The sequence below is a fragment of the Mandrillus leucophaeus genome, unplaced genomic scaffold, assembly GCF_000951045.1.
Source record: "Mandrillus leucophaeus isolate KB7577 unplaced genomic scaffold, Mleu.le_1.0 Scaffold635, whole genome shotgun sequence".
NCBI lineage: Eukaryota > Metazoa > Chordata > Mammalia > Primates > Cercopithecidae > Mandrillus > Mandrillus leucophaeus.
In genome coordinates this window covers 59,046-70,854 of record NW_012106864.1, presented here as the reverse complement: position 1 = coordinate 70,854, position 11,809 = coordinate 59,046, and positions in this window count along the sequence as shown.

Sequence of the window (11,809 nt, the reverse complement as noted above, 5' to 3'; positions counted from 1 at the left end):
AGGACTTTGTGAAAAGTCAATGAAAATAAGGCTCCTGAAGTTTAACTACAATAAAATTTTGACTTTGCTTAGGCATGTTCTACTGGCTGGGCAAATTTTGAAGAGCACATTAACTTCTTTAAACATCAATTTCCTCTTGTATAAAATGGGACAAACTATAAATTCCAGTGAAAGATTGGTCTGATTTTGTAAATATATATTCTATTGGGAAACGTTATTTGTAATCTAGAAGTGCTATAAAATTAGTCATAGCTGTGATTACAATATTTACTAATTCATTTATCTTTATGGCTATACTTATTAATCACATTTTAAGTGGAAGAAACAGGTTATTACCTTTTTAGTGTAATATTTATCCTGAAGAACTAAGACTTGCTGACCTATGCTTTAATGCTTTGTTCATTGACCCTCATTTATTTGTGGTGGTCATGCTCATTAAGCATTGAGCATTTATTACATCTGTGCTGGGTCAGATGTAGACTTTGGCCAACTGACTGACAAGGGCTAAAAATACCCAGTCCTTTTCGGTGTTGCTTAAACTTTCCTCTTGATTCAAATTCTTCCTTGTCAGTCAAATGATAATTTTGTTTTCAGAGAAGGGAATTATTTGATAACTCCGTTTCTCTTACTGCTGCTGGTTCTTGTCAGTCTGTCAGAAAGCAAAAGTAAAAAAGTTGCATTGAAACTTATAGAAATTTCATTTATATTTTTCTATACCATCTTTACCTTGATAGTTGTCTTGTACTTCCGTACTTCCTAGTGCGTTGCCTAGGGGCTGAAATTCTTACAAATTATTATATTTTTACTTCTTTCTTAGATGCTAGATTTCCTGCACAGAATGTAGTTAGATAAGTTCTTTTCTGTGAGCACAACTATAAGGAGAGACACACAAGATTAAGCACAGTTTGCATAATACAAGCTTCATACCTGCTTGGACATTGGAGAGAAGCTCCATGCTCTTCTATTCTTAGCACAACTGTGATTGTGCGCATGTGTAGGGGACAGGGATTGTAAAGAGGGAGAACAAAGTCAAAGACAGGGGAGAGAAACACATGTCCTCACCATGTGTCTGTTATTTCACCACCTTCTCTAACTAGCTATCTTTCAGTTATTAGCTCAATTTCAGTATCAACAAAGGACATCTGTCTCTGAAATCACCAAGATCTGTCTGGTAGCAGGATCGGGGGAAAACAAGAGTGAGAGAAGATAACAGAAAACACTGTGTGGAGGCAAGGTGACCTTTGGTTAGTTGTCTGTCTTCTCAGAACCCAATTTTTCTCATGTGTAAAATGGGAATAATAATAATTACCCAATGGATTGTTACGAATATTAAATGTGATAATATGTTTAAAATGCCAGAAACTTCCTAGGTACTCAATAAATATCTGTCTGTTACACAAAGACAAAGGATTTTTGGATGGAGTATGTTCAGGTTGAGGGCTTGGCGCCAGCCTGAGCCAAGCCATAAGATGAACTCAATAAGGATTCCTGAATAATACCAAGATAGAGGGACTGCTGTCTGGGGTTTACTGCTTTATCTCTGTGAAATTAAGCATGGAAAAATAAGTTCAGAGAAAAACAAAGAGAAAGTGGCATGCTGTGATAAAATAATTTAAAGATTTACATTTAAAAAATATTATTTCCTTTGAAGTCCTCAGATATGCTTCTTTAAAAAAATTATTGACTTTGGGAATCTGAGACGGGTGGATCACAAGGTCAGGAGATCGAGACCATCTTGGCCAAAATGGTGAAACCCCGTCTCTACTAAAAATACAAAAATTAGCCGGGCGTGGTGGTATGCGCCTGTAATCCCAGCTATTCAGGAGACTGAGACAAGAGAATCGCTGAACCCGGGAGGCAGAGGTTGCAGTGAGCCAAGATCGCACCACTGCACTCCATCCTGGGCGACAGAGTGAGACTCCATCTCAAAAAAAAAAAAAAAAAAAGAAAAAAATTATCTCAGAGATATGATCTAAAGAAGTTGGTTATGAGCAGGCTCTGAGCACCCTGTGAGATGCCAGTATTTAATGTTGCATTTTAGAGCAGGTATACAAAGTGTTCAATAAAGCATGCAGTCTTCTAGAAGCAGTGAAACCACAACAGAATTAGGATTCTATATAGTAATATTTTTTATATCAAAAGGGATAATATAAAATAGTAGTCCATTGATGCCAATGACTAATGGACACTGAGATATGTTGTGCCTTTATTTATTTAGTTAGTTAGTTATTTAGAGATGGGGTCTCGCTCTGTAGCCCAGTCTGGAGTACAGTGGTGCGATCTCGGCTGACTGCAACCTCCGCCTCCTGGGTTCAAGCAATTCTCCTGCCTCAGCCTCCTGAGTAGCTGGGACTACAGGCACACTCCACCATGCCCAGCTAGTTTTTGTATTTTTAGTAGAGATGGGGTTTCACCATGTTGGTCAGGATGGTCTCTTAACTCCCAACCTCATTATCCCCTCGTGCCGGCCTCCCAAAATGCTGGGATTACAGGCTTGAACCACCGCACCCAGCCCACCATTATTTTAATGAAAGGCTCAGAGAACTAAAAGATCCGACACAACTAAGATTCAAACCCTGGTCTGGCCCATTCCATAACTACTACACTGAACTGTTTTAGATTTTTAAAAAATATATTTTAAAAGTTATCCAACAAAATTTTCTTTGCGTTTTAGCCAGGTTCTTCATATGCACGTAGACACCATAGGCATCTGAATTACATCCTGACATGTATTTATAAACTGGTGTCTCTTGATCCTGTATCCAGGCCTTTGTGAACTTTATTTCCACATAATTATTTTGATTCCATTTAGTCATGGTCAGCAAATAGGAAACTGCAATAGACTTTTAAATTTTATTCTTGATAGATAATTGATAGGTTTTTTTCCCATAAGCCATAAAAGGGAAACTTCATGTGACTGCATTTAAGATTATATATTTTCAAAAGCTTAGTTGAAAGTCTTCCATTGAAATTTCTGTTAAGTAGTTTTCAAGAAATCTGTCTAGACCTAGGAGGTAGCATGAAATGCTATTCATAGAGTTATATATTTCTCTATAGACATAACATGAAGGTTTGAGAACAGTCAGACCAAGTATATTTTACTCTGTTCTTCAGTTAAATAAAATTTGATTTCACTTTTTCACAATATGGTCCACATGAAGGATGCCAGCTGGTAAAACTTACTTCTTATTTATCATCCGTGCCTTAGGGAGGATAAACGATGAGAACCAGGGAGAAAATGAAAACACATGGCATACAGTTTTATTTCAAACAATGTGAAACTTCAAAAATATAGTGTGTGAGATAGATCATCATCTTTAATTTCAAATGCTTGCTCAAAACAAAGCAAGCAAGTATCTTTTTACATTAATATTTTTATTTTTTTAGCAAAGCGTGACTCATTTTGAAAAAGTTTTGTCTTAGTTATCTCTGAAATGTAAAATTTATGCTCTATTCTACATTTAATAGTTTTTTATAAACAACATGGTAAATCCTTTGTATATTTGTTTTCAATTCTAATTCCTAGGCACAGTAAAACACACGTGTATTGAAGGGAAAAATATTTTTGAAAGAATGGCAGAACATGAATAGTCTTAATCCTTATGCCAATGTTGTAAAATAAGGTACAAATTTACTCTTATTTTCTGAGATTTTGTTTTTTTCTTGCCTTAGATGAATATTCTCATGAATTACATATTTATAATTAATTTTAATGATTGTTTCACAAATATGTATAGGCCCTTTCTGGTTTATCTATGTCAGTAGTTTTATTTGAGATTTTAAACTAGACCTCATTCTTTCTTCATGACACTTAATTTCTCTTTAAAAGAATGAGATTAACATAGCCACTGTAGTTTTGTAGAATTAATCTCACACATGGTTTTCCAATGGCAGATATTTAAGATGAAGAGACATGCAATTTGAGGAAATTGCTGGAAATATTTTTCTTCGTAATCACCTTTGATTTTTCTTCTCCTACCACATCAAGAAACCAAATCTCACAAGGATGAAAGCAACTGAATACAAGGGACTTGCTCCTACATAGCAGTAACTTGCTGTTAGTACTATGGTGTAAATTGGTAAATCCTTTGTCATAGCTTTTATTTTATGGTAATTCTACTTTTCTATATGCCATGTGTATAAAAGGAAGCATGTCGATTGATGTTAATATAAAGCTAAGATGAAGCATGCAGGGTTGGAGAAACTCTAACATGATTACTACCACATTATAGGTGAAACTTTCTTATTCTTTATTTCCAGAAATGTCAACTGAGTTGAATCTTGGGATAGTAGTCAGGACACTCTATTCCAATCTTCATTCAACTTTCTCCTCCCACTATACCACAGCTGCACCCAAAGGTTGGGTGAAAAGATAATTGCATAACTTTTCTTCACCTTATTTATCTAGCTATAAAATGGAATGAAAATATAGCAGAATCACATGGAGTAAACATCTTCAGATCCCAAATTGTGATTTTCTCAATTGAGATTTGAGACATGCTTAATAGAATAACATTATACGAGACTGATTAGACTAAATCAACCCAGAAAATATGAGATTGTATGATACAGTGTTGTGTGTGGGTGTGTATGTAGGTATAAGGGTTTGTGAAGAGAGACTGCTACTCTTAAGTACAGAACAAGGCTGTACATGTCAGTCTAATTAAGTACAGAATAAGGCTGTACATGTCAGCAGAAAAAGGTCAAATTTAATTGCCATGTAAATAAGTCATGGATGGTCCATGTGTTCAGGTATTCCTCTATGGATCTTTTTTTTTCTGATTGTTTTCAATAAAGATTTGTGAAAGAAGAGTTTAATTACAAGTAGTAATAGTTAAAACACATTGATGTCAACTATATGTTCTCTGTCATTAAATTGAATTAGAATCAGTGACACTAAGGAGTTTGTTTTTCTTCTGTAGTTTTGAATTGTTTTATTTATATTTAATTTCCGTGATTGTTAAGTGTTTTATAAGTGACCAAAATTAAAAACCTAATCATTTCATGACATATTTCTCTCATGTTAAGATAGTGCTGTCTGAACCCAGAGTTCTTGTTTTTAGTGACTTAATCTGACTAAATAATGCTATTCAAAGGATACATTAATTTAAACAAGTCTTAAATTTCCTGGGAATAACTTTGAGTTCTGATTGTAAGTAAACTGAGGAGAGTCATCTCTGATAATTCGAAATTAATGAGACCACTATTTGAATAAGTTCATATTAGCACAAGTGGATAGATTAACATTATCTATGATTGCTAAATTATTACAAAACTGGCTATCATCTTTTATTATGGCATTTATAATAAAAATGAATAACTGTATCAAAAATACTCCAACCATCATTTTATAATTCTGTCAAAAATCTGTCAAAATTTAAAAATAGGATTTGCTTTTTGCAAGTACATTACATTTAATGAGTTTAGACATAGTCCATAAAAATAGAGACTTTCTCACCTGCCACCTGCCTTTTGGTCAAGTATACACTATTTTATTAATTTTAAAGAAATCAGTAGTATTTTCTCATTATAACAACTTTTATTTGAAAGGAAAATGAGCTTGCTTATACTTTTGTATGCTTATTACATAGGTAATACATTGATATGTATTATAGAATTCTCAAAATGTATTTTTAATAAAGTAAGAAATTGTCTGAATTTCTGCTTTCTCATTCAGAGATAAGAACTGTAACCTATTCATATGTATCTTTGTAGTACTTTTCTATCAATTATATAATGTTGGGATATATCATATTAAAAAATCTAAATATGGTAGGTATTGTATTGCAATTCTGCTTTTTCTTCAATATATGTGGAATATTTTTCCTCCAAGTGATATTCCTCTACCTTATTATATTGAATACTGAATTGTATATTGAATATACAATATAATGAATATTATATTGAATATATTGAATACTTGTTTGATATTATATTAATGAATCATTAATATATAATATGTATAAGTAATGAATCATTACTTATTAAACCTTCTTTGAATGATCATTTGTGTTTATTTCCAGACTTTGCTATTACAAGTTATTTAATATTACATATACTATATATTATAGTACATTCTGCAAATATAAGAATATTTGAGTATATCAGTATATTTTCAAAAGCAACTGACAGAAATCCAAATACCAAGATGCCTAAACAAAGAAAACTAAACTATTGGCTTTGCAGAGAAGTTTCTGTTGTATACAAGTTTAAGGTTTGGAAAATTCAAGTTCCAAGACTTTAAATGTCTCTGAATCTTTGTTCTCGTCTCCTCAGTGTGAGGCTTATTCTCAGAGAGGATCTCTTCATATTCCAGAAAACATGCCCTCTGTTGGTTTGGGTTTATGTGGGCTTTACAAGTATGAACTTAAATGAGACTGTTTAAGGAACCATATGCAGATTTTTGGAACCATGTGCAAATTTCTCAGTAGAACTTTACTCACTTTTGTTATGTGCTTAGCTTTAGGCATATTCAAAAAAAAGGAGAGGGACAAGGAATCCATAGTACTTCATGTCCAGTGCTACAATTGTGACCCTTTGCTATAACCACACAGGATAGAAGAATTTCTTCAAATAAAAAAAGACAAAACAGTAAAGAAAAGAAAGGGATTATTAACATTTCAAATTTTGGGAGATATAGCCAAATTACTCTTCTAAAACAATTTGTACTGCAACTAAAACATGTGAGATAGTTTCTCTGCATCAAAACAGGACATCACATTAATCATTTGAATTGAATTCACTAAAGAAAAACATGTCATATTTATTTTATTTGTATTTTTATTTAATATTACTGGAGTTTTTGTATTATTTTCATGTTTTTTGGTCATTTATATTTCCCCTATGGAGTTTATTTTGTGTTGAGTCACTTGTCTTTCTTACATTAATTTTCAGGAAATATTGTATATAATGAATAGTAATTCTCTCTTACATAGGTAACAAATACGATTTCTAGTCTACATGGTATCTTTAAAATTTGTATAATGTCCATGATATAGTATTCTTTTTCTTTTTATTTTAGTTTTATGGATTTGGGGTGTACAAGTGAGTTGTGTTACATAGATATATTGCATAGTGGTGAAGTCTGGGCTTTTAGTGTACTGTTTACCTGAATAGTATACATTATACAAATAGGTGGATTTTCATCTTCATTTCCACCTTTTATAGTCTCCTATGTCTGTTATTATACTTTGTATGTTGTGTGTACCCATTGTTTAGCACCCTCATGTAAGTGAGAACCTGTGGTTTTTGCCTTTTGTTTATGAATCATTTCACTTAGGATAATGGCGTCTGGTTCCATTTGTGTTGCTGCAAAAAACATGATTTTATTCTTTTTTTAATGGCTGAGTAGTATTCCATGACGTGTATATATTCAACATTTTTAAATGCAGTCATCCGTTGATGGACACTTAAGTTGATTCTATTTGTTGAATAGTGCTGCTATAAACATGAATGCAGGTGTCTTTTTGATATGGTGATTTCTTTTTCTTTGGGTAGCTATCCAGTAGTAGGATTGGTGAATTGAATATTAGTCCCATTTTTACTTCTTTGAGAAATCTCCATACTGTTGTTTTGTTTGTTTCTTTGTTTACATATGGAGTCTTGCTCTGTCGCCAGGCTGGAGTGCAATGGCGCCAACTTGGCTAACTGCTTGAGCCTCCCAGGTTCAAGCCATTCTCCTGCCTCAGCCTCCTCAGTAGCTGGGATTACAGGTGTGTGCCACCACACCCAGGTAATTTTTGTATTTTTAGTAGGGATGGGTTTCACCATGTTGGCTAGGATGCTCTCGATCTCCTGACCTCCTGATCCACTGCCTGGGCCTCCCAAAATGCTGGGATTACAGGCGTGAGCCACCACACCTGGCCCATACTGTTTTCTGTAGAGGTTTTACTAATTTACATTTTCACCAACAATGTATAAATATTCTCTTTTCTCCACATCCTCGCCAACATCTGTTGATTTTTGACTTTTTAATAATAGCCATTATGACTGCTGTGAGATAGTATCTCACTGTGGTTTTAATTTACATTTCTCTGATGATTAGTGATGTTAAGTATTTTTTCATATGTTTTTTGGCCGCTTGTATGCCTTCTTTTGAAGAATGTCTGTTTATGTCTTTTGCCCACTTTTTAATGGGAATCTTTTTTCTTGTTGGGATGTTAGAGTTCTTTGCAGATTCTGGATATTATCCTTTTGTCGGATGTATTGACACAGTCTTTTTATCACCTTTGGTTACTGCATACTTCTCACAAAGGCTTGCCTCTTACTAAGAATATTAAAATAGTCTCTAACATTTCTTCCCACACCTTTGAAGTTTTTTTAAAACAGAGTTTTGGGGCCGGGTGTGGTGGCTCACCCCTGTAATCTCAGCACTTTGGGAGGCTGAGGTGGGCGGATCACCTGAGGTCAGGAGTTCAAGACCAGCTTGGCCAGCATGGTGAAACCCCAACTCTACTAAAAATGCAAAAATTAGCCAGGTGCGGTGGTGCATGCCTGTAATTCCAGCTATTCGGGAGGCTGAGGCAGGAGAATCACTTGAACGCGGGAGATGGAGGTTGCAGTAGCCAAGATGATGCCATTGCACTCCAGCCTGGATGCCAGGAGTGTCTCAAAAATGAAACAAAATGAAACAAAACAAAAATCCAGAGTTTTAAAAGCTTATATCTTTAATATTTAAAAACAAAACAATGATGACATATTGTAATACATGCTTCAATAGATAAGTAGGCAAATAACTATGCATTGGCTGGTACTAGGGAGCCAACTAAAGTTTCCGGTGGGAAGATATCACAGCTATTCCTTCCTAATCATATTCATCAGTAAGGAAGTATCTGTCTTAATAGTGTCATCTGGGGTCCATTTTCTTTTCACCTTTCTGTTTCACTGCCCTCACGTGTTTGCTTTTGTTTTCCAATTTAACTCCCCTAAGTCACAAGTGCCGGGTTTCACGTCTTCGCTTGATGGTGTCCAAAATAAAAAGAGAGAAAATGCAGATGGTGGATGACAGGATTTCCTTACATAAGGCTCTTTCCTTTATCAGCGAAGAAAATATTTTCCAGAATACTTCATATTACATTACCTGCTATATTTCTTTGGCCAGAATGGTATCTCACAACCACCTCTGCAGAACAATCCTAGGCAAAGGTGAGTGTGATTCCTATGATTGACTAAAATAAATCATTTTTCATGCCCTGGCCAGGGCGTTGCTACTTGAGCACATTTCTTAGCAAGGAAAATGTTTGACAATGGCTAACGAATGGGCAAATAATAGTCTATCACATCAAACATACAAGTACAATACTTTAAATTTACAGAGTTTTTTTTTTTCCTTATATTAGCTTGTTTGGTTTATCTTACATTTATGTGAGAACAGTCTTCCTTCCAGTTTTACAGATGAGGAAACTGAGGTCTAAAAAATTACATGATTGGCTGAATATTACAAAACTGATAAGAGACATGAGGAAGTTTCATTCAGGTCTTCCTATTCCTAGTTCAAGACTTTATTTGCTATGGATTGTCTGTCATTAAAAAAAAAACAAATAAATATGTCTTTAAAACAATAAGAATGTACTAGTGGTTTTGGATATATAGATGAAACATCATTACCAGAATTCTAATTTCCTTTTTTTCCCTTAGGTGCTAAAGTTGTCTTGGGAGTAGCTAACCGCTGTGGAGTTGCCTCTTGGTAGAAAGAAATTATGGCTATATAACAGGGTTCATAAGCCATTTCTCATGCAAAAGAAACTTGCAGTTATTAAAATAGATGGAATAAGTCATTTTTCACAGATTGTTCTAAACAAGCAGGAAATATGAATTGGGTGGTTTCATGGAAGGTTTTCATTTTTATACAAATGAGATACAAGGTAGGACACCTTGTGCATCTTTTCACTTAGCTCAACAGTATGTGGTGAAGATTCTGTTGCTGTGCAGAATCCTGATGGCTTTAAGATATTGCCAGATTTTTGTTTTGTTTTTGGTCGTATTTTGTTTTCCTTTATCTCAATAGTAGAAAAATAACAGAACAGACCTGGTTTTGTGTATAGTCTTTCTCTCAGATACTTCTCTCTTTTAAGGAGTATCATTCAGATGTTTTGCTGTTGTAGGAATTAATTCCAAAGCAATCTTGTCAATTTAAGCTCACAAGACTTTGGTTCTCTCTTATTTTGTGATAATTCAGTACTAAGAACTTTAATGTCTGAGGATCGCTTCTGGTGACAGTCAGTTTGACATGATGGTTCAGATAAACCATATTTAAGTAGGAAAACAGAAGTGCTACATTTTCTGCATTATGAATATTCTTAGTACCTGAGGTAAAAAAAGATTATTTTCACAGATACTTACTATGTTAAAGTTATTTGATTTTATTCAAAACATTCTTATTCAGTAGACATACTGATTTTCAGAGATGTCAAATTATAGTTCCTTTGATGTTTTATGGCCTGTTCTTGAGTATCTTAAAAGTGATGAAGAATAAAATCCAACTTCAATTACTTGTTTATACTATACAAAATAAATAATTATTGTTTACAATGTATGTTTTAGATTTCTTTATTTGCAAGGAATCAAGCAATTAGTTTTATAAATAAAAATTTCACTAATTTAGCAAGACACCTTCTAAAACTTCTTTATTAAAGATAAATAAATAAAAGGGAACCCTCTTTCTCGTATCTATCTTTTGGGAATTCTGTCTGCCTGCTTATATTTTTAGTATTTGATCCATTTCATGATTATAAGAAAGAGGGTTCAGTAATATGAGTATCTAAATGAATTTTGAGGTGCTGACAAGTTTAGAAATGATTTTAAGGTACCTATAATAAATTTAGAAATGACTCATGTGAGTGGATATATAAGAGTTCAACAAATTGGAGAGAATAGCTGAAGTTATGTAAGGAGTTTATAAAAAATTTCAGTTTATCAAATGTGCTTTGGACTGGAAATTCCAGATTACAGTATGAATTAGAACTAGTGATTAAAACATCCATTAATATATTATTAACATTTTCTAAAATACCACTTACAGAGTAATAACAAGAACCTTGTGTGTGTGTGCCTTGGACAATTATCTTCTCAGACTAGTTTTTCGTCTGTAAGATGATGAGCTGACTAGACAAGGTCATAAACTCAAATGCCCATTGCGGGCAAAGTGAGTGAGGAATGGCCGAGACTCTATAACTGGAAAGTTCATGTTCTGTCCAAGATGGTTTCTCTCTTTCTCTCTCTGTACCTCTATACATACGTACTTGCTTACCCACCAAAATATTCTGGCTGAAGTGAAACATGTTTGGGAGTTGAATTTAGCCAATGGGGATCCAAGTTGCAACTTCTGAACTAACAGAATAACTAAGATCACATCCACTTTTAAAAAATGGAACTTTTTGAGAAGAGGAGGAGAAAAAGAAAAGTATATAAAAAATGGAATTTTTAAATAACCACATAAGAGAATCATTTATTTATTCTAAACATCTACTTGCCTAATTCGTATTACCCTTAAAATTTGACACTGTGGTTGACCCCAAATTCTTAGCTCTGTTTGAATATTATAAGAGCAATTATTTTGATGAAATACATTGATTATATGTATATGTAATTATTAAACATATTACTTTACATGTATATGTATGTACACACACAGACACATACACTACATATACACAATTTTATTTATTTCCTGGAGAAATGGATCCTATCAGTGACTTTGGAGTAAGATAATATAGAACTTTTAAAACATAAAATGAACCTTGATATATTGTTCTGAAGAAAATCAGACTTCAAAGATCCAACGGAAAGGACATCTTCCATTACATGAGAA